The following is a 22,568-nucleotide window of genomic DNA, read 5'->3' as shown; positions in this document are numbered from 1 at the left end:
ATCCGGCGCCGCCGGCCCGCCCGCGCTGCTGTGGGAGCGGCCGCCGGCGGACAGCGTGACCTGCATGGCTGCTGGGCTGTCCTCCACAGCCTGCAAGGAAAAGAGGTTTGCATTACTACCTGCCTCAGTGACATAATTTCCAGCTTTTACTGTGATCTGGCCTGGTTTTCTTCTGATGAACTTTTTTTTCCTAGTTATATTCCCTGGAAGGGTTTCTTCTTGATTTATGCTTTGTACTGGGGAGAGGATACAATGATAGCAGCAACGGTGATGTGTTCAGGCAGTCTTTGTGTTATTTTTGTCTCTTTGTTCAGCGATGTCAAGGAAGAGCTGAGGGGGGTACAGCAGATCTGTTCCTGTGAGCTTGGTACTGATGCAGCGTAAATTGTGTGGATGATGAAAGTACTGGGGAGGAGATCGGGTGTGTTGGTAGAACTGGCCTTAGGTGCATCAGTCAGGACCTTCTCTTGGCCAAGCAAACAGGAGAATAGCTACCATGCTTGGCATTAGATGCCTGTGGGGGGAAGGTATTTTTTTGATGACTTCACTACTAGGTCTGTACTGACAGCGTTTCATGTACTTGAGAGATGAGAAAAAGGCCTTTCATAGCAAACTCGGAGTGAAACAAAAAGGAGCCTTTCATACTCTTTGATGTGAAAGTGCTTGAGAGCCAGGAGAAGCCTAAGGCTGAGTTTGCTCTTGCTTCCCTTTGGTTTTTTGCATTTGCCATGTTGTTCCCTTGCTACCTGTAATGCTCATGTTACTAGAGGAGTGACATTTGGGTCCCCTGCGTCAGTGCCTATATGATGGAAACTTACCCAAATGTATCATTTCCACCAGCCATGCAAGAGGTCACGTAATCACGTTGCCTCCAAAGTTGTTTGGGTTGTGCTAGTGAGGGCTTCCTGCCAGCAGGACTCTCGCACCAGCAATCAAAACCTGGAGGTTCAGCATGTCTCAGGGCAGAAATCTTAGCCCAGGCCTAGGGTTACAGTTAGGGCTAGGACTAGGGTGAGGAGAGTGAGAAGTAGGAAACCTATAGGCACTACATTGGTGCCTAGGCATGGTTCCTTCTAGAGTCATAGCTTGCTGTTCTGCCCTTTTTTTCCCCCTTGTGATGCCACGATCTGCACATAACTGTTCCACTCACAACCCCTCTGCCTGGAGCGTGGCTGCCAAAAGGAATCTGGAAGAGAAGGAAAATTGAGTCAATTTTCTGCTCTGCTTGAGGCTTGGCAGGTCGGCTTCATGCTGTAACACTGACGCTCTTGACCGCCACTGTTTAGCTCCTCTCATAGTGGAGTGAAGTCAGGACTCCTGGGCTCCCTTTTTTACATTGAAACAGACAGTAAGCTCCTGGTACCTTGTTCTGATCACTCCTAATCACCTTAAACTTCATCCCCTCCTTTTAGAGCCTAACATGGGTAGAGGTAGCTGCGTGGGAAGAACACTGAGTGGCTGCTGAAAGTCTCTTGTTTGGGCTACTGGGAAGTTGGACATTTTCTTGTAAGTCAGTAAGTGGGTAATCAGCAAATCTCCATTGGCTTGTCTGCAAAACAATTATATAGGGGTTGCACTCTCTAATGGAAAAAGTTATTGGATTTAAAGCAGAAATATTTTCTCAGTTGACTCAGATGCATGGAGTCTATTTCAAGGAATCAAATGTACAAGTTCAGAAGAAAGTATCTGGGGCTGTCTAGCAAGCATAAATCCCATGGAAGTGATACTAATTATGCTCTGGCTGTGTGTTCAATGAAGAACAGAACCTGTATTTGTGCTGCGACTTACTTCCTGCTCAAATTATTGAACTATGACTGTAGCTACGGCAGCCCCTAGTTAGGGATTTAAAACTGTCAGGGTTTGGTCAGAAGGTGGCCAGCCCATGCTGGTGATGCGCCTCTCATGCTTTTTGAACAGGAAGCACATTACTGCTAACAATATAAGAGCTTACACCTTCCAAAACAGAGTGCATGAGTGCTTATGCTTCCCCCGTGACTAAGCACCCATCTTAGTTGTGAAGGGACACCAGAGACCACGTAGTCAAGCTCCAGACTTCGCTGGAGAGGAGCATCTGTCAGCCCCTGTGGCTTAGCTGTGCTCTCCTCCCTTTGCTTATATGAGGTAAATTCAGTTTTCAAAAGTAAGAGGGTAAGGGTTTTTAATACTGAGGGCTTTTTGGAACTCCCATAGGCATACTTTGCTCCCAGCTAAGCCATTAGTTACTGTCCCCTAGCTAAGACATATTCCTGTCTGTGCACACAGTCATGCTGGCCTAGAGTCACAGTTCAAGACAGTTTTTCAGCCACTTGTCTTAGGGTGAGAGCCTCTGCAGTACTGCCAGGAATACAGCATGAGTGGGCAGAAGTGCTGAGACAAAGACAGTGGCACATTTTCATGCATGGTAATTGGAGTTAATTCTAGTTAAGCTAAACTGGGTGCAACAAATGGAGAGGGTGCATTTGTGGCTTCAGAACAATAAAACAGAAAAAGAGCAACTTGTGTATGCACTCTCCTACCATTCCTCCCCTTCCTAAGTTATATACTGTTTAGTTGCTCCTCCAAATCAAAAACTAATAGAAGGGAAAATCTACCATTTCATTGTTGCATCTTTGGTCTGCGTTTGTTCAGATGTATACAAGAAGTAAAAAGAGACACTTAGCAGTGGCTGTTGACCCTGCTGAAGTTAATGGAAATGAAATAAGCTGCCAGATAGATCGCCGTCTTTTTTCCCTGTTGCCTAAATCTGGTTCCCTTCTAAAGGAAACATCCATGGGTACATGTGCAAACTGTTTTGCCTTTCATCGTGTCTTGAAAATGTCAGAACTCTGCTGCTTCTATGGAGCTGAGCTTAGATAAAGAAAAGCAAAAACATTATGGTACCAGTAATCTCATTTAAATCATGGATGAGGATTGGAAATATCCTGGAAACTCATTGTGCTCAGTGCTGTGTTCTATGGATCTCTAACAGTCCTGCCCCAGTACCAAGAATTTACCCCATGCTTAGAAATGAGTGGGTAGGGGTCAACATGCACATTGTTTAAAAATAGCAGGTTGTCTGTAACGGTAGGAAGAATTATCTCTGTGAACCACAAAAAGTGCTAGTGCAAGATTAACCAATGAAGGAAAAGATACTGAAAAAACTACTGGGGCTGTTTTTTGGCAAACTTAAAATCTTTGTCATTGTGGAGCATAGAACTGACCGAGAATGCTTAATGCAACGCTTATTAGCCTACTCTCCTGTAGATAAAAGGCTTAAATTAATCAAGCTCAGGCAGATTGTTTGTGCTTTGGGGTGCTAGTGTAGAAGTCCCTTCCAACTCTTGAACCTACTAGCTGATTTCTGCCAAAGTTGACAGAGAGATGCAGTTTCTAAAAATCAAATTTCTTAAAATGGGGTGGAGGGAAGGCAAAAAAAACCCCTCTAGGTGTCCTGGCTGGGCACCTGCTATGACTTCCCAGGTTTTTGCTGACAGAGAATCCCCAGAGGAGACAGATCTTTTCCACATCTCAGCTGTGGGAAGAACTTCAAGGAAGTGTGAGTTCTTGTTGCACACCAATGTTGATCAACCAGGAGAGACAACTCTGTAGGAAAACCCAATTCCCTAATTCTAGGGCTTATGGAGGTATTTATGTTGTATGAAACCAAAACTACTTTGGAAGAAAAAAATAGATTTAATGAATCTCCACTCTAAAGTATCTTGGAATAAGAACAAACCTTTTGAAACTCTCAGATTTGTATGTTTTAAGGGCTTGGGAGGTTTTAATTTAAATGATTCTTTATGTCAGTGTTTTGGATAATTTTTTGTTTTTAAAAAGTTTTATTAATATATCAGTTGACTTTAACTGAGTGGCACTTTTTTCATTACTAATTTGTAAAGGGATTCAAGATTTGTGCATCTCACTCCTGCTTAGTACACGTAAAAATTTTAAAACCTTCTGCAGCACCATTCTGCTCCATCAAATCTTCTGACAGTCTGTCCTGCTGACTTAGCACAACTTCACCGCATGTGACATGGCAGTGATCCCAGGGACTTAAATGGGTGAGAGAAATGGTTTATAGAATACTTTCTTTAAAAGCACCTAAAGCAGGAGAATTGCCTGAAGTTTAGTCTCCAGACTGACGTACTGACAGATTTGTTCCCTAGTCATGTGCTAATCGTTTTGGAATGAGAATCACTTGCTCCTGGATGCTTCTACCAAAGCAGCCTGTACAAAATTAATTTCACAAAACTCTGTGAGAGACCATATGGAAGGGGAAATTGATATTTATTTTAAACAAAATTTATTTCAGTCACTAACACATCATGTTATAGATGTCATTCCCTTGCACTCCCACACCATGTACTCGGAAGCATCAAGACGTGTGTGATACTTTCATACGCACTTTTCTGCTAATGTTTCATTCAGGCCAAGTATAGTATTTCTGATATAAATCTCTACAAGCCACATGGTAGGTTAAATTGTACTAGCATACATCCCTGCTATTTGGTTATACTAGTGCAGTTTTCCTCTGCAGCTACTTTTAACTTTGGGGATTGAAAAGAGAAAGTGGGAAATTGTAAAACCAAGGTTTATTATACCCTAAACATACCTGTAAGCTGTTGATAGTGCTTACCAACCACCCCCTTGCAGCGAGAGCAGAGAAGCAAAAATGTTTTGCCTTTTGGCTTACAGCGTGGAGAAATTTCAGCCCATTTTGAGCTTCACATGAAAGGTTAGTAACTCTTTAATCTCAAGGACTGACCTGTGTAATTTTCCCCCTTCCTACATTTGAGACTCAGAAATGGCTCATCTGTATTAGCCACAAGTCAGCTAATGGCCATCTTTTCTTGGCCTAAGTCAGCCCCAATGCCAGCCAAACACCTTATGCTCTCTCTCTTTTTTTTTTTTTAAGAGTATGACTATTTAGTCGTCCTTAGAAATCCTGGGTACAAAACCAAAACGGTGCTCTCGGGCAGCGCCTCCTTGAATACGTATTTCACGTGTTCTTCGATAAAAATACCAGCCCTCCGCTAAATGAGCTGATCTTTGCAGCTGCAGGTTCAGCCTCGGAGGGAGCCGAGCCCCGGCGTTAAGCCCGGCGCAGGCGTGGCGGCCGCGCGGCAGCGCAGTCCTTCCGCGCTGCCCCTCCGCGCTCCCCCGCCGGATCCCCCTCCCTCCGCGCCCCCCTCCGCCCCCCCCTCCGCGCTGTCTTCGCGGGGCGAGGAGACGCTTCCCGGCTCCCCGGGGCTCCGGCGCTCCCATCTAGCGATGACCTCTCTGAAATGCTAAGTATTTCCAAGCAAGCAGATCTGCTGGAATCGTATTTTGTATGATGATTAGAATTTGGGAAGGACTAACAGACTAGCTAGCACATTTTGGAAGTCTGTTTCTATAGGCAGATTTTATGGAAAGGGGAGGCCTTCCAAAAACAATTGTGACTCACTATTTCCAGGGCTTTGGCTCCCACTTGTTCTTGTCTCAGCAGGAAATAATTTCACCAAGAGATAGCGGGGACTGTTAAAGCATCTACTGACAAAAGGCTGAGTATTATGTTGTAAATGCATGTGCTTATTAAACTCACCTTTGCTGGAATTTTAGAGGCAAAAGATATCACAGAACTGGGGTTCAACATAAAATTTCCAAGAAAAGAACAGCAAGCAGGTCCTGGCTGCTGTGAAATCTGGATCAAATTAAAAGTGGTTCCCCCCTTGCAAGGGAGATGATGATATGAGTGTGAGCTCTTTGAGAACAGGCACAGTTTGGAGAAAGCCTACTGAGATAGCCCAGTTGTTAAGCAGAGTCAGCTTGCTGTCCCGATCCAATGTCGGGGAAGGTTTCTATATGATCCCAAGAGCGAGATTAAGACACAAACGAGGTCAAATGCGGTATAGTCAAAAGAGCTTTTATTATCAAAAGTATCTGTAATGAACGGGTTAACTTTGATCATGAAATCGCATGTGTAGGTAGGAATGTTCTTCACTTATCTAAGACCATGAGTACCGATGATTAGCATATGTAGAGAGACGTTTACAGAGCATGAATGGGACTTGAGTCACCTAAAGAACAGCTGAGGAAGACTTCGGCCTTCATCCCAACAACCACCAGAAGGCAAATTACGACCACTTAACACCTGATGGCACAAGATACCGAAGATACCAGCCAGCCATCACGTATCAGGGACTAAAAAGACTGTATAAATAAAGAGGCTCTTCCCCTGTTTGGGTGCGAGCTTGTGGCGGAGCACTGTCTCCCCGGCCGCCCAGCGCTGTTTTGCTCTTTTATCGCTTGCTAATAAATTCGATCTTTTATTTAATACAAATTGGCTCCTCCAATTTGTCACGAGCGTCTATAACAGTATCAAAAGTGGAAAATGGTGGCGATAGGATAGAATGGAAGAAAAGGTAGAAATTAAGCAAGCAGTTGGGATAGGATTGCTAGGATAGTCACCACCACAGATCCAGCGGCGTCCCGTTGGTCCTCAGGCAAGCAGTCTGTGGTGGGAGTTGCAAGGACGGTCACAACCACAGATCCAGTGGCGTCCCGTTGGTCCTCAATCTTCAATTCTTTGGTGGTGAAAAAGGCCGCCACAGCTTGTCTCTACGGGTTTTTATAGGGCATATTTCAATGATGTCATGCGCTGCAGGTTTCGTCTATCACACGACCTTCGTGTGATCAACACCAGATCAGCTCCAGCCCGTTTCCTCCCCTGGATGCCTCAATGGCCTGGTAATCGTCCTTATGGACAGAGGAGTGTCCTGCTTAAACAGGCCATCTTAGAGACAAAGGGCTCGAGATAAGCAGTTCACAGTTCCTTGAGATGACAACCCAGTCCCTCACACCTAACAATCTTTGAGGCAAATGGTTCAAGATAACAATTCAGTCTCTTACACTTGCCTGGCAGCCAGCTGGCAGGAGATTGGAATGTCAGCATCTGGGGAGGTGATGCAGGGCTGGGAAGATCTGGTTGGCCAGTGGTGTTAATTATCGGAACATCAGGGAAGAGGGCAGTGAAATAGTTACGGCCAGTCCCATAACTGAGTATGACAATTGCCCTCCAGACCCATGTGTGGGAGCAACCACTATGATACTGGGTTTGTCCCATGAGAAAGGAGCGAGAACAGAATTGCTGCTCTTCATTATCTCCCCATGTGGACATACAGTATTAAAAACAGTTGCATCTTGTTCTTTCAATGATAACTTCCTGGCAGAGACAGAAGCAGTAATGTTTATACTGTGATATCAAATGGTGCCCTTTCTCCTCCACTCTTACCCTTCCTCACTGAAACACTAAGATATCAGGGAAATCCACTCCTAGAGTCTTCCGTCTCACTGGAGTCGGTGATTATGTTTAGATCTAAATCTCAGTCTGAATACAACATCTAATATTGTCAAAGATTTTGATTATTCGGATTTGAAAGGAAAATGGTTGATTCAGGCCCATCTTTAGGGAATGATCTACTACCAGGTGCCTGGGATAGTTAGACATATCAGCTGCATAATTATGTACATCAGTGCAATATTAACTTGTTAGTCATTCTTGCTTTATGGCAAAATACAAGGCAGTTTCTGATTTTGATTAGCATCGCCATTATCTGCTCTCAGTAAACAGATTGTTGTCTTTTTTTTTTTTTAGTAGAAATTTGCACGCATCTTCACCTTCAACACAATCTAGTTACCCAGCCTGCTTTAATGTATGCTGCAACTAATAAATGAGCAGCTGCCATGGCTACTGTAGCCATGCAAATACAAAGAAAAGCTCTTCAGCTTTTAAGGAGTGGCTGGAGGCAGGTAATTAATCACGGTTTCACTCCTTGCACACAAAACACATGGAAAGAAACTCACCGGGCTTCCCTGTGGGTTTTGCTTTTATGAGCATGTACTTCAAGGGTTGCAACATTGCTGCCATGTCTGGGTACAGCAAGAGCATAAGAAGAAGCAAGGCTGAGTGCTACAATGCTCAGCAGAATCCTCTCTAGCAAATCCAGTTACAATTTAGCTGGCAATAACAAAGGGGTCTTAAAAATAATAGCAGATTCACCTTTGGAGAACTACCTTCTCCTGCTTCCTTTCCCCCCATTTTCAGGCTTTTCTCCTTCGCTCAATAGAGCTCCACTGCTTCAAGAAAAGCACCTGTAATGCATCCGGGAGGGGGAGGGTGTTCACCAAAAGATTTTGCAACTTTTCTGAGCTCTTGGCTTTTTTCGTATTGATGCATTGTCATTTATTGCATCTTAATATGCCAGTCCTATATTTTTAAAGAATCCCTGATATTATAGAGCTATTAAAAAAAATCACTTTTTTAACATGCGGGGTAAATCACATTCTCCTATGTAGCAGATTATTATTTGTCTGTCAGCTCGCAGTAAGAGGTCTAATTTCTGCCCATCAACTTCACTGGGAAGTTCTCAGTTGCCTATAATGAGGGTAAAATTGGGTCCAAGAGTGTTAAATTATATCATCTCCAGCATAGAAGAGCATACCCAGGCTTTCAGCCATATCACTCTATTTGCAAACACCACTGAAATTCTTTTTTGTCTCACTCAGCCATGACAACATGATAGTCTCTTAGAGCTATAGATTGGATTTCAGGACAGAAATTGCTGCTACCAGCTAGTTTGAATTCTTGTAGAGAGAGGCAAAAATTCAGCCAGAAACTTGGTGCAAATCTGTACGTCCTGGTTGAGCTGTAGACCAAGAATTGCAGCCTTTTCATCTCAATAAGAGAAAACACCATGAAAGCTACTGGTGTTGGTTTGTTGGAGGGTATTTTCTCTCTGTCTCTCTCTCTCATGTCCCATTCAGAGCTTACTGTTCCTTATTTTACTTGTCTCTGAAACTCAAACCATTCGTGGTTGCTTTTTAAAGGACAACAATAATTTTAAGTTGCTATAAAATTAATCTGAAGCTGAAGTTGCATTTTGATTCATACTTTTACTTCAGTATATTTTAGTGTTTGGGGCTTTGGGCCAAGCATCGGTATAAATCAGAATAAATGCTTGGCTGACTGTCCTGGTTTCAGCTGGGATAGAGTTAATTGTCTTCCTAGTAGCTGGTACAGTGCTATGTTTTGAGTTCAGTATGCGAAGAATGTTGATAATGCTGATGTTATCAGTTGTTGATAAGTAGTGTTTAGACTAAAGTCAAGGATTTTTCAGCTTCTCATTCCCAGCTGGAGGGGCACAAGAAGTTGGCACAGGACACAGCCAGGGCAGCTGGCTTGAACTGGCCAACGGGGTATTCCATACCATGTGATGCCACATCTAGTGTACAAACTGGGGGGAGTGGGGGCGGGGGATCGCCACTCGGGGACTAGCTGGGTGTTGATTGGCGGGTGGTGAGCAATTGCACTGCGCATCATTTGTACATTCCAATCCTTTTATTATTACTGTTGTCATTTTATTAGTGTTATCATTATCATTTTTAGTTTCTTCTTTTCTGTTCTATTAAACCATTCTTATCTCAACCCACGAGTTTTACTTCTTTTCCCGACTCTCTCCCCCATCCCACTGGGTGGGGGTGTGTGGACACATATTTAGCTAACGGTCCCAAGAGCATTCCAGACGCCTTTAGAAGACCTTGAACAGAATAAACAAGAAGACAAAAAAAGAAAGATGCCAATTAGAAGAACACAGGTGTGCATTCCACGATAAAGGGAACTTGGCACAAAGAACCTCCATTCGGCAGTTTATCTTGACCAATTAGACTGAGACAAGTTTCGCATGTTTTAGTTGGTATAACCAATTATGTCCTATGTTTATGCACATGTACAGAGTTAGTATAACCAATTATATCTTATGTTTATGTGCGTGTACAGTGTTGATATAACCAATCATATTTTATGCTTGTGCGCGTGTACAGTGACTTTGCAGAATATGTGACTGTAAGTATATGTGTGTTTTAGCAATAAAGGGTTGTCTGCTTTCAACTTTACAGGCATCCGTCTACTTCAGTCTTCTCGGGGGGGGGGGAGTGAGTGAGCGGCTGCGTGGTGCTTAGTTGCTGGCTGGGGTTAAACCACGACACTGACTTACTTGGGTATCTTCCTTCAGCAATCTGTTTCTAGCTCATGGTTTGGCCTTCTTTGCGGCTGGGATACCTGTTTCTTTTCCTGCCAGCTTTTTGTGTGTGCCTTGTTTTTTTTTCTTTTACATCTTCTGTCTGAAACAAAAAAAAAATCTTGGTTCAGCAGTCTTAACATCTCACTTTGTGATTCTTCAACACTCTTTCCAGTCAAGAGTTTTCAAGCTTCTTTGAATTCTGCCCCACAATCCACCTCTTTTAAAAAAATACTGCTTATTACCTAACTTATGTAGTTCTTTGTAATTCATTTTTCTGAGACAACAAATAAGAGTATGGTGATAACTGCTGGCATTGACTCACATTGCTGTTTGTGCCCAGCCTTCCTATCTGTTGACTTCAGTAAGGCTGCTAATGTAAGGTTTGCAAGCCTCTGCAAGAAAGTATGCACAGCTCCTTCTTCTAGAAGCCCTTCTTTTAAAAATCCATGGCTTACAGTTCATCTCCGTTCTCTCCCCACACCCATCCTGATTCTCCAGCTGTGTCTTCTGCGGCCTCACTCCTAAGGCATGTTTGAGCCTTGCATAATGCCTAACTGGAAAGGAGGGAAATAGTGATGACAGCCAGCTCCCTCAGCTGGCTGGGGAACTGAGTTCTCAAATTAATAGGGGGAATCAGCTTTTGTCCTTTGTCTCTACCATCCTCTTCTACATCAGCATTGACTGGTCTCCACCATCGCCGCCTACACCAGCATTGATTGTGGGAGCGAGCTCAGTAACTGGTGAGAAACTGCAGCTGACTTGGTGTGACCGGATACCTCCACAGAGGTTCAATTCTAGGTGTCCTTGGGGCTTCTGCAACCTTTAAAAAGGCTGAGTGGGATGTTTTGTTGTCCTTCTGTTGCTTTCAACTGATTTATGCCTCTTTTAAACTTGGGGACAGTATTTGGGTAGCAAGTGAAGTGAAATAATCCTCTTAGCATCTTTGGAAAATAATAGTTTGAAGAGCAGCAGGGAGCAACCTAGAGGGAAAATATTTCCCGTGGGACTTGCACGTTTTGGAGTGATTGTGTTTGCAGCCCTGGATCATTTAGAGAATCTCTCAGCACGCATGCTGCAGACCATCAGAAAAAAGAAAAGCAACATGAGAAGCTAAACAACTGGATTTTCTACTGTAGTAGCATCCACTGGCCAACCATTTCAGTCACTTTGAAAAACAGCATATTGCAACTCAACCTGGTCAAAATCTGAGTAGTGGAAGAATAGTGAGGGTGAGCTGGAGGATAGGCATCGCATCTACATGGCTCAGTGCTGGCAAACTCCCTCCAGCTATGACACTGGAAAGAGACTTCAAGTTCCTCTTGGGCCATTCTTTTGCTGTGAAGCCAGCTGATGCCAAAAATACAGTAGGAAGGACCACTTGGGGAGTTATGGCAGATAATTAAGAAATGTGCCTTTGTAAGGAAATGACTCTTATTTGCACCACGGAGCCAGGCACAATCCTTGTCCTTGTGCTCTTTGAATAAAAGGACAGCTTCTGCCTCATGCAAGAGCAGGGTTGACCATCTCAAAACATTTCCAGAGGAGCAAAGCACAGGCAGGGCCCACTCTCCCCCATGTGCTGCAGCTCAGCTGGCGCAGCAGCACTGTACGAGGAAAACATATTTTCTTCCTTCAGTAAAAAGGCCATTGCATTAGAAGCAGGAGGATGAATTCTGCTATGCTTCCATTTTAAACTAATTGTGTATTGGGGTATACACAAGATAATTTTAAAGCAAGATTTTTCATTCCCAGACTGCAAAAGATTCCGTTTTCCAGCTGCTGGAAAACATCATGAGCTGATCCTGTAATGAACTCTCTCATGTAAGAATTGCCTCATTACCATTAAGTGTTGCCAGCTCATAGATTTGTGTTCTGCTTCATAAATTCCAAAAAGCAGCTCAATGTATTTAGGAGCTATTTCCCTGTTTTAAAAGGAACCAGAGTCTACTCCAGGACCCAAGCCAGATCCCTGACTGTTTAAATGAAAACAGATTGCCATGAGCTTATTTCAAAAGATGAAGAAAAAGTTTTTGCAAAGCAATTTCTGTTTTTTCCCTTTTTTTAAGGAACAAGAACTTGTGCTTTTTGTGTTTTTGAAGAACAGTGAATAAGCCCAGCAAAATTACGCTGTAGTGCCCACAAATTACTAGTATGTGCCCACTAGTCAAGTATTAACATTATAATCAATTTTTTTCCCTTGGCAGGAGGCAATAAAGGGCCAGAATTCATTCTCCCTAATTCTACATACCAGCTCCATAGGATTCAATTCACTCCAAATCAAGGTGGAGCTGCTTTGGAAGGACTAATGATGAGGTCTGGAGGATTTCTCCCTTCAGTTGTTAATTTGAATATAATCCAGGTCATTGTTGACCACTTTAGGTCAGCTCTGTGTTGCCTGATTTCTGTAAAACAATGAAAATCTATTCTAAATCGTGATGGGTGGTTACTGCAACTTTTCACTTTTATTGGCAGCCTGAAGTACTCAATAGGAAAAAGGGGCAATTTTCTTTCCTTACCTAGAAAGGTATAGGCAGAGCAGCACAACAAATTTTTACTGTTATTCATGTTGCATATGCCCATAAGAAATAGAATGGAATTTGCTACTGGCTGCAAAAGTACTTCACAAAAATAAATTGGCCAAGGAGAACATCAGTTCTGAACTGTGTACCTTCCAAATATCTGGGAAATCTGCCTGGGCAACAGAGTGTGTTGGATCTTAGTGGGCAGTGTTAAATGCATTTTGGATTTAACTTACAAATCTTTCCCAAAGGAGCTGGAGAATAGAAAAAAACTGTAATGCAGTTGGGCATTTGTCATTTTCCATTAAAAACTGGCTGCTTCCAGCATGCCAGCCAGGCAGATTTAAACAGGTGAAAGGATCAACTAAACAATGATTGTATATGTACATAAATTAAGACATGAGAGGTTCCAGTAATTTATTTTATCAATTAAAATGCTGCTGTGATTTTGACTTTGAGAAGGGAAGTGCTTAGAAGGATTGGAAGACAGTATCCCATGGCAAGAGTTCAAAGATGCAAGAGGGTATGTATTCAGTCTGTTCAAGGAGGATCATGCAGCTGTGTCCTAATAAAAAGAAATAATTGACTTTGTTTGATCTCCTAGGGTTGTTTCCTTCATAATCTATGCAAGAGAGCTTTTTTTAATGCTGTGACTTCTTTTTTTTCATAATGTCTTTCAAAACAAGGCCTAGTGTCAAGAACCCCTTGTTTTCCCTCCTGCACTGCTCCTGGAGAGCTACAAAGAGTTGGGACAGCAGATCAGCCTGGAAGGCAATGGACTACAGGCTTCCCACGTGTATTGGGCAGAGGTATACAGAGAGGGAGAGCGCCAGGTCTGACATGACAGTGCTGGGAGAAGCTTTAAGTCTAGTTAACACTTGCACCAGCAAACTGTTGAACTCTTTACAGGGAGTTCTTTTATTATCTGAACCCAAAATGCAATTTTACTTGTCATGTCCTGACTAGAAGTAGTGTACATACAGCACGCTGAAATTCCAGGTGTGGGTACATCAAAAATTTAACCATCAGTCCCTATTCAGCCATCTCTTGGTGTGCCTCTCAGTTGAAAAAAAGTGTTTTTTCTTTCACTTTTTCCTCAGAAAACCTGTTAACAATTATCATTTCTTATTGCAAGAAGGGCTGAAAAATTTGGCTTCTGAACATCATCACCTTATGGCATGTTGTACCTGAGCAAAAACTTACCCACACACTTTACAAAAGCATAGTTCATGGGAGGAACAGTTGTAGCACTTTGAAGTGCTATTTATGCTGTCAGTTCTCTTTCTATAAATGTTTTTAAATCAGGGATTCAAATTAAGCACTCACATTAATCACTCTCAAACTAATCAGTGAATTGATTCCAAAATCTGGCAGCCAGTCAGTGTTGATACAAGATTTGCTGCAAGTATACTCCCAAATTTTGTTTGCACCGTATTTTATTGCAAATATAAAAAGGCAAATGCAGTTGTCAATTATGAATGAAATCAAACCAGGATAAATTGAAGAAAACTGGTGTATATACCCTCAGCAACCTGTCAGTATGGACAAAACTACCCATGAGTTGACATCTAGTACTTACTTGCTAGATCTTCTTGTAAATAATAACTCACCTTTTCTTTCTGCAAACAACATGAACTGTGTTCATCATTTGAGATTCTTCACATTATTAACAGCTTGGCAGGGAGTTCAGAAACTCAGCTGAAGAAAATATTCAGGAGATCCTATATAGTTTATATTAAGATTCCATGCTGATCTTTTGTACATATACCTTCCTATTTTACTAGAAAGTGTCCATAATTTTGTATTAGACAGGAAGGCCATGCTTTTCTATTTCTTTGGGGCATTTCCATACTGTAAGTATTCTGAAATATGATTTGAGTAACAAGACCCATAGAATCACAAAATGGGTTGGGTTGGAATGGACCTTTGAAGATCATCTAGTCCAACCGTCTGCCATGGGCAAGGACATCTTTCACTAGGATCAGGTTGCTCAAAGCCCCGTCCAACCTGGCCTTGAACACTTCCAATGATGGGGCATCCACAACTTCTCTGGGCAACCTGTTCCAGTGTCTCACCACCCTCATCATAAATCCAGTCTAAATCTTCCCTCTTTCAGTTTAAAACCATTGCCCCTTGTCCTATCACTACAGGAGTGCTGGAATCTTTTTTACTCAAGTAATGCATACAGTTTGCTGTGTACTTTAGAAAGTAAGAAATTTCCATCAGTGCTGTTACACTTTTACAGCTTCTGGAGCTGATGTGCCAAAGTGTAAATTTCTTCTCAGGAGTGGTCTGGCTCAACATGAATCCTAAAAGAAGCTATGACAAAACAAGGGAAGAAAGATGAAAAGCTCAGGTGTGAAGAGCATACAGCCAACTCCTAAGCAACTGGAGAGCTTGAATACAAAATAATCTTACTACTCCTCTGAAGACAGTAACACACAGAAATCTGTCTTTCTAGATAAAGCTGGTTACTTTCTAGCCTCGACATGCTTCAAAAAATTATTTCTATTATGCAACCAACAATAACAGGACATTATCTGATGAAGGCAGTCGTACCTTAAGAGCCTCACTGAGTGATGCAGAGCTGGGCCTGCATGTTTACTCCAAAAAATTCCAAAAGATAGGATGTCCATGTATAGGAAGGAAATTCCCTATCCTCACTGGAGGAGTTTAGTGGCCAAAAAGAGGAAAACAAAAAATGTACCATGAAAGAAGAAAAGAACTCTGAGGTTCAAGAAGCACAAAACGAAGTCTTGATGATATACCGCTTTCTCCCAGTCCTTTTCATTATCTGAAATATACCTTCACAAATTAGAAACTTTGCTAGTAATTATTTTCTTCTGCATAAAAACCCTATTAATGGGTTCTATTTTGTTATTTGTTCTCCTAGGCTGGCCAAGAGTATGCAGAGCAGAGTGCAGCACAGCCCCCTGCTTTGAGAACAGAGAAGTGGGGAATACAGAGGCAGGGAGAAAACTTGGCAGGAAAGGGTTTGTGTTCAGGCACAGTCCTCATGCCTTTTTCTTGGAGCTGTAGTGAACACGGGGAGGCAGGCCTGGAAGTGGGGGACAATGACACAGTGTCCTGGTTTCAGCTGGGATAGAGTTAGTTTTCTTTCTAGTAGCTGGTATAGGGTTTTATTGCACTATATCCATTTCATCTTTGGCCATAGCAGTAGAAACCCTCTCGCTTCACACTTTCAGTACAAGAGCCAGGGTCCTGAGCGCCCCGGGGCAGGTGTAGGTGTTTCAAGAAAGATAAGGACCATCCTGTTCTTGCACACCCTAAAAATCTTCACAGGAACAGCCAGGTTTGGCTTTAGGTCTTGAAATTACATGGGGGCTGCTGAAAATAAAGCTACTCATTAACTGTTCATTAATTCCTTTCTAGAAGTAGTTTATTATTCTCACCACCACCACCTGCTTTTTTGGTCCAGTAGGCATCTCTTCCTCTGTTTTTGTGGCATGAAGATAACCTGCAGGGATAAATGGAAATTGGGTTTGTACCCTTATTTCTAGAGTGATTTGGATTGGTGGTGTATTGCTGGAAAAAACAGCCATCCTAGCTGCTAAGCAATTTTAATAATGATTTAGACACTTTTCACTTATTTATTATGGACTTCTTTTCTTAGTTTCTTATTTTCTTTTTCTTAATCTAAACATCCAGTCTATACCTATATAATAATTTAATGTAAACAAAACATAGATTTCTTCCAATAGTGATTTGTGACAGTGATATAAAATTTAAAAGGAAGAAAAGCAGTCTGGTACACTAAGGAGTGTATAATATCTGCAATATATCTTCTTCATTTCTCTAACCTATAGTCTTCAACATATAAGCTTTGTTTTTCTAACTGAAAGACCTGCAGGAACACCATACCTGCACATCTGATTAGCAAAACTGAATGTTAATTCAGTAGAATCTTCTGAACCGGTAGACAGCCAACTCAATTAAACAGCTATCCTTATAAAGAGAGAGACAAAAATGCTTCTGAAAAGACTTGCCGTGGCATAAAGTACCCACCAAAGTAAAACTACAGCAATAAGGAGATTATTCACAGCATTTCATTTTTCTTTGGCATTTATTTCCTTATTATTACTAGAATCTCTGTTTGTGATGGAAGTGAAGTTTGGCATTTCATACTGATTTAAGAGCTTGCTAATACTTCACTCCCTGTGTCACTAAATGAATATATCCCTGTTAAGCAGTTTCACAGTCATTAAGTATAATTGCACTAAATTAGCATCCATGGAGATGTCCTGGTTAAAAGTTTTTTACTATAGCGTTTCTATACAAATAACATAATCCTGACAGAAAAAAACCCTAAGCAATAGCTAAGGGAAGGAATTTGTAGTTGCTCTTCAGAACAGCAGGCAGGGAAGTGTCTCCACAGCAGCATCTCCTGGGGCAGGCAAGATTGCTTTTTTCAGCTAAGTGAGCAAAATGGTCATGGTCCCTGGGAATTGCTATTTGATACAGGTGTTTCTCTAAAAGAGATGCTTGACCATTGCAGACCGAGATTTGGCAGAATCATGATTTTCAGAGTGCTCAGTTGTCTTGCTGAGTGGAAATTATCTGTAATGCTGGTGTTTCTCTGGCTTCCTCTGAGCACTGTGCACAAGAACAGTTTGCTGCACAAATTCTTCAAATGATCCTCTTAAGAATTAATGTTGGAAGAAGGCTTTTTCCTTTTTGAGCCATTATGCTTAGCATCTAATTAGCCCACAGTGACAAGGCTAACGTGATAATTCTATAGCCAGACATTTCTCCTGAGGAGTAAGGGATAATTTAAAATGGTCATTAGGAGCTGCATGGTATTGAAAATAGAAATTCTTTTCAATTTATCTATAACTTTAGATAATTGTGCCACAGTATTCCTTCCAATTTAGTACTCATTTCTGGAGTTACTAGGTAAAATAACAAGCTGACATCTGGACTGTATCATATGCTTGATTACCTGTATGCAGAAAGTGGCCAAAGAACAATTTCAGATAACCAAGTGATTTGATGCTTGAGGGAATTTTCAATATAATTAATCAGCATCTGGGCACATTAACCTGTTTGCTTAAGAAGGATTTTCAGTTAATTGAGGTTCACAAACTAAGGTTCCATAGAATGCAGAGCAACCTTTAGTTCAGCCTTGAAGCCTTGCACTGAAGGGTGTTTCAGAGGATTATGTGAAAAAATGTTTCTCATATCTAATAATTTGCCTCTTAACCATCCTTAATTACTAGCCATTTGGTTATCTTTCATCTCATGTCCAGTAAGCTAAACTGACAGAAAATTATCTTCCTTTTTTATATAAAAGGAGGAATAAGAGTTTGTCCTTACCTATGTACAGAGAATCTTTGAGTAACAAATCTTTGCTTTCAGTAGTGCTGAAGCACATTAAAGTGTTATTAATTCATATTCATGTGCACACAACAAACATATATTTTGAAACTATACTGATATAATCTATCTTTCACAGCATGCTTCAGTCAGAGCACCAGGACTGTGTTAGATGGGAAGGAAGAATGAATTCCAGGAGGAATCTCCACTGATCATGCCTCTTCCCGGCCTCTAGACATTCAAACCTACAACGAAGAACTTCATAGCTGATTTTGACAATTAAGCAAAAAGAGTGATGGACTTTCTCAGGTAGCCAGGCAAGATGAGCTGTATTCTCTGGAGGGTAAGGGATTTGGTTTTATAGCACAATATTGCCTTCCAGAGATGACCATTTATGCTACTTTTACTGCATTGTTACAGGAATAATATTACCATACAGCAAATTGCTTTTTCACCAGCAGCACCTGCCTCCTACGTACCACATCTTCATTTGCACTTCTTGTCAACTCTTGCACAACAGCACATGGGTCCCTGTGTTGGCCTGGCATACCAGATGGGATGCCTTGGCTTGTGCTTAAGACTAGAAGGCAGGTTTTGTAACATTTTGCTGCAGATTTTCATGTGCTAGTGACAGGAGCACGTGATCCCTAATTCCTGAGGTACAGCATCACTCCTACTCCCATGCCAAACTTTTTCTGAACAGGCTTGGCCAGCTTTGCAACTGCAACAGTCATTTTTCTCCAATACCGGTAGACAGGGACTAGAATAATACTGTCAAACCACCTTTCAGGTCTTGTGAGTAAAGAAGGATCTGCAAATGTGAAAGGCTGGTATCTTAATATCTTCTAATGCCATTGTATCATATAATGCTAGGTCCTGGTATTTGATTTAACATCCTAGTACCACAACATTTCTATAGACTTCCAGGGCAGTTTTGAGAAAGGTAATTAAAACTGTTTCAGGATCTAATGACTTTCAATGTTTCATTCTTTTGTGTTTAGTTTTTAATTATTCCTTGTTTAATTCTCTCTGAAAATGAGTGCTCTTTTCCAGCAAAGAATGAAAGAACATTGGTTATACATGGTTTTTATATTCTTATTTTCATTTTCTTAAGAAATTGCTGGATGAACGAATCACAGGGGCCACATTTTGACCAACAGATTACTCAGTCAACTCAACTGACCACTAGATTGGTCCATGTGTCGCTCATGGAAGTTGTGTAATTTCCATCCCTGAAAGACTTGGTTACAGAGCAAACAAACACTGTGAGGAATAACATACACAACATTTAGGACAGAGCAATAGTCTATGTCAATGTTTCTCAGCTTTTTTTAGTTGAAGAACAAGCCAAACTTTAAGCAAAGAAAGATATATCTTATTTGGTTTTCTCATAATTGTTTTCTTGTATAACTAAACAACACATGCGCTAAAATGGGATCATTCATGCATTAGTTTTTTTACTGTCATTTTTTATTCATTTGTTTGCTTATATTTGGCTGTATATTTCACTAACATTATGAGGTTTTAAATCGTTCGGTAAATGTGCCATCTAAGATCTGATGAGCTAGTGGTGAAAAACTGGTGAGAAGCATTCACCTAGGTAACTTCTACAGGTCCTTTCTATCCATTTGCTTCACAACTCTTTGATACGTAGGTGTCTGCAAGTAGGTGTTCCCTGGCACCTAACTTGCACTATTCACTCCAGAGTAGTAAGAGTGAGGATGCGAACTCTTCCCCTGCACTCCTCTGGTCCTTTTGCACACACTATTAAGCTACCAGGGCAAACAGAAATGTTTACTGCTGCTGTCTGCAGTCCATTCATCCAAATTTCATTCTTTCCATGACCTTTCTTGTAGTAGCTGTGTGTAATGCTTGTAAAAGCAGCAAATTTTGAGGCAAGGGATTTGTCTATAAATTCTCATTTACTTCTACTTGTTTTATTTCTGATGAAAGGTCCTGATTGAACAAAATGAAGTGTAATATGTTTAAAGACCAGCCTAGATAGATACTGCTTTACAGCTAATATTTTATGAGGATTTTGTGAACTCCGAGTCAGTATGAATGTCAGCATGGGAAATATATTTAATCTTTCTGCACAGCTGTTTTTATCAACCTTCTCCTCAACCACTAATAAACAGCTGATAAAGCTCTCAGGGGGACATGCCATGATGCATACTGAAATTGGTTTGTCCAACCTGTGCCTTCCGTTGCCTAGTGGAAGGTTAATGCTTTAAATTGGCCAGAGAGTTTGAGAAGACTTGGAAAAATTCAGGAGTGGTTACACAGGTGGTAAGAGGTCTGACCTTAGCCCACCATCTCATGTGAAATGAGAAGACAACTCATTTCACTGGAAGCAAGACCACTTTTTTAATGCTGGGCTGAATTTTGTGATTTTTCATTTATGTCAATAGCTCAGCTGCTCGAGATGGAAGCCTGGGGGGCTGCAGGTGAAGTGAGGGCAAGGCACTTCCCACCTGTCTGCAAGCTCTGAAGGGAGGCTGTGAGCGGAGTAACTTAGTAAATGCTTTTCTGGACTAATGCTTTCAGAAGACAGGGCTGAAAGCCTTCTCTCAGTAAAATCAATAAGGGCATTTCCATTATTTTCAGTACAATCAGAATTTCATGCTGAAGAGGGAGGAATGTAATTTCAGAGTGAATTCCCTGACAGTAGAGACCATATGCCCATGATTTACCTAGAGAGTTATTTTTGTAGTGCCTGGGAATTTCCATTTTTCATTTCAGTTAAAATTACTCTGGGTTTGTTGACAATATTTATTCATGACACATTGCTCTATAGGATAGTCTTTGCTGTGTTTGCCTGACAGAAGTGACTCAGTGGGACAATTGTGCCATTGTGAAAATGATATTTAGGGTAAAGTGTTTGAATTGTCCTTTGGCTGGAAGAGCACGTGAGTGTTGCTGATTGTTGTTCATTGTGGCCATTTTAGAACTTAAAAGGTACTGAGGGAGTGCTTCAGTTCTGAAAATACATATGCTTTTGAGTGAAAAAAAGGATAGTATTGTAAGTAAACTTTTGTACTGGTGTTTTGTGACCTTAAAAATGACATCACAAGAGCGACAAGTGTTTTCTTGTGAATTTATGGCCATGTTCATAAATGGCTTCCTATGGTATCCTGGTGTAAACCCTTAGAATCCTGACGTGACTTAATTGGAGGTAGTCTAGATTTACATCAGAGCAAATTCACTGGAAAGTGTCCTCTGATACCTCCAGTTCAAACTTTCATGTTATTTTATAATTCAATATAGTAGTTATATAAAGGGGCTTTAATGTCAGCTGCAGCCAAGATGTAACATATGCAGTGCTCTTGTAAAATGCCTGTTTTGCCTTCTAGTGTCCCTTCAGCTTTTGGTAGAGATGATCACAGCTGAATCTAAGATGGAGTTAAGGCTTAGTTTTCCTGCTTTTCACAGAAAATGCATGTGGTAAACACTCCTCTTACAAGTGTGCTTCATCTATGCTACCTGTAGGTACATGCTCATCACTGGACAAAATACATGAGGTAATTCTGCAGTGGATAGCAAGTGGCTGAAAGATAGAAGCAAGCACATCCTGTAACTTAATACTAGACATTTGGAATTATTTGTTTTAAATGTTTAATAACAGATGCAACTTGCAACTATTTATTAGATCCTTAGAGCACTGCAGGTTTGTTTAATATCCCGGCTAGCCAGTGTAACTATTTTGTGGTTTCTGAATGGTTGTTTACTGGGAAGATGGGGAAGGCAGAAGAATAAGAGTCCAGGTAGCAGGTCTGGGAGACAAACATGTCTATTCTGTCTATGTCCTACACCATATATAGGAAATGCTCAAATTGCTCAGTTACCAAACCTTTAATAGTTAGAATCTAGGCCAGCGGGCAGAAAATGTTTTTATATATTGCTATTATATCATCAATATGCAATGAATCAGTGGTGGCAAAATCCACTTTGTAGACTACCAATGTTCACTTCATCAGAGTGGCTATGACGAGACTCGAACTTCTTACCCTTGGGTGAGATTTGGCCTGTATTTCCAGCTGCATGAGTTTCATGTCTTGTGAGAAGAGAACTCCTTGTGAACGCATTGGGTAAATTATGCACAAATACTCTACCTGAGACACAAAAATGGATATAAAGACTGCTTTCGTTTTCACCAAAAGTGCTTGTTTCTATCCCCACAAGCTTCTCCTATCTCACACAGTACATTTATTTTATTTCCATTAATGGGCACTCTGTGCACCCATTTAATCAAGGGAAAGAAATAACCCAGTACTGTTGAATCAAATTCTGATATAGTAAAAATAAATACAGATGTTTCCTATATGCAGGCTTCCCAGGTGGTTAATTGACAGTTTAGGCAAATGTTATTTTCTTGCACTGTTAAAAAATTTTTTGTTAAGTGTGTCATAATACATTGATTTACAGCATTTAACATTGTATTGACAGCAGGGAGTACAGTGCGCTTTTTGTAAAGTCAGTCTGAAGATTGATATTTCAAGCAGAATCAAAGACTAACGAAGAACATAGTGACTTATCTCCCATGAGGTGATAAGGGAAATTATATTGAGACAACCGAGCTAGAGGTTAGCTTCCTGCGCTCTGCAATGGAGAGATATGAGAAGCAAAAGGGAACAGTAATAAATCATGGGGTAATGGCATCACATTATTTCATGGG

At 41.2% G+C, this 22,568-nt stretch overlaps 1 long non-coding RNA gene across 1 annotated transcript; it reads left to right on the top strand.

Moving 5' to 3' along the window:
* Position 1: 1 nt before the first annotated feature.
* Positions 2–21,313, top strand: LOC115339410. The gene is made up of 4 exons (XR_003922702.1): positions 2–1,506; positions 14,805–14,915; positions 18,033–18,202; positions 21,247–21,313. It is a non-coding gene; the product is annotated as an uncharacterized LOC115339410 (long non-coding RNA).
* The last annotated feature ends 1,255 nt before the right edge of the window (positions 21,314–22,568 follow it).

This window comes from Aquila chrysaetos, chromosome 3 (assembly GCF_900496995.4).
Source record: "Aquila chrysaetos chrysaetos chromosome 3, bAquChr1.4, whole genome shotgun sequence".
Taxonomy (NCBI): Eukaryota; Metazoa; Chordata; class Aves; order Accipitriformes; family Accipitridae; genus Aquila; species Aquila chrysaetos.
Note: the sequence above shows the minus strand (reverse complement) of the source record. Positions and strands in the feature narration are given on the sequence as shown.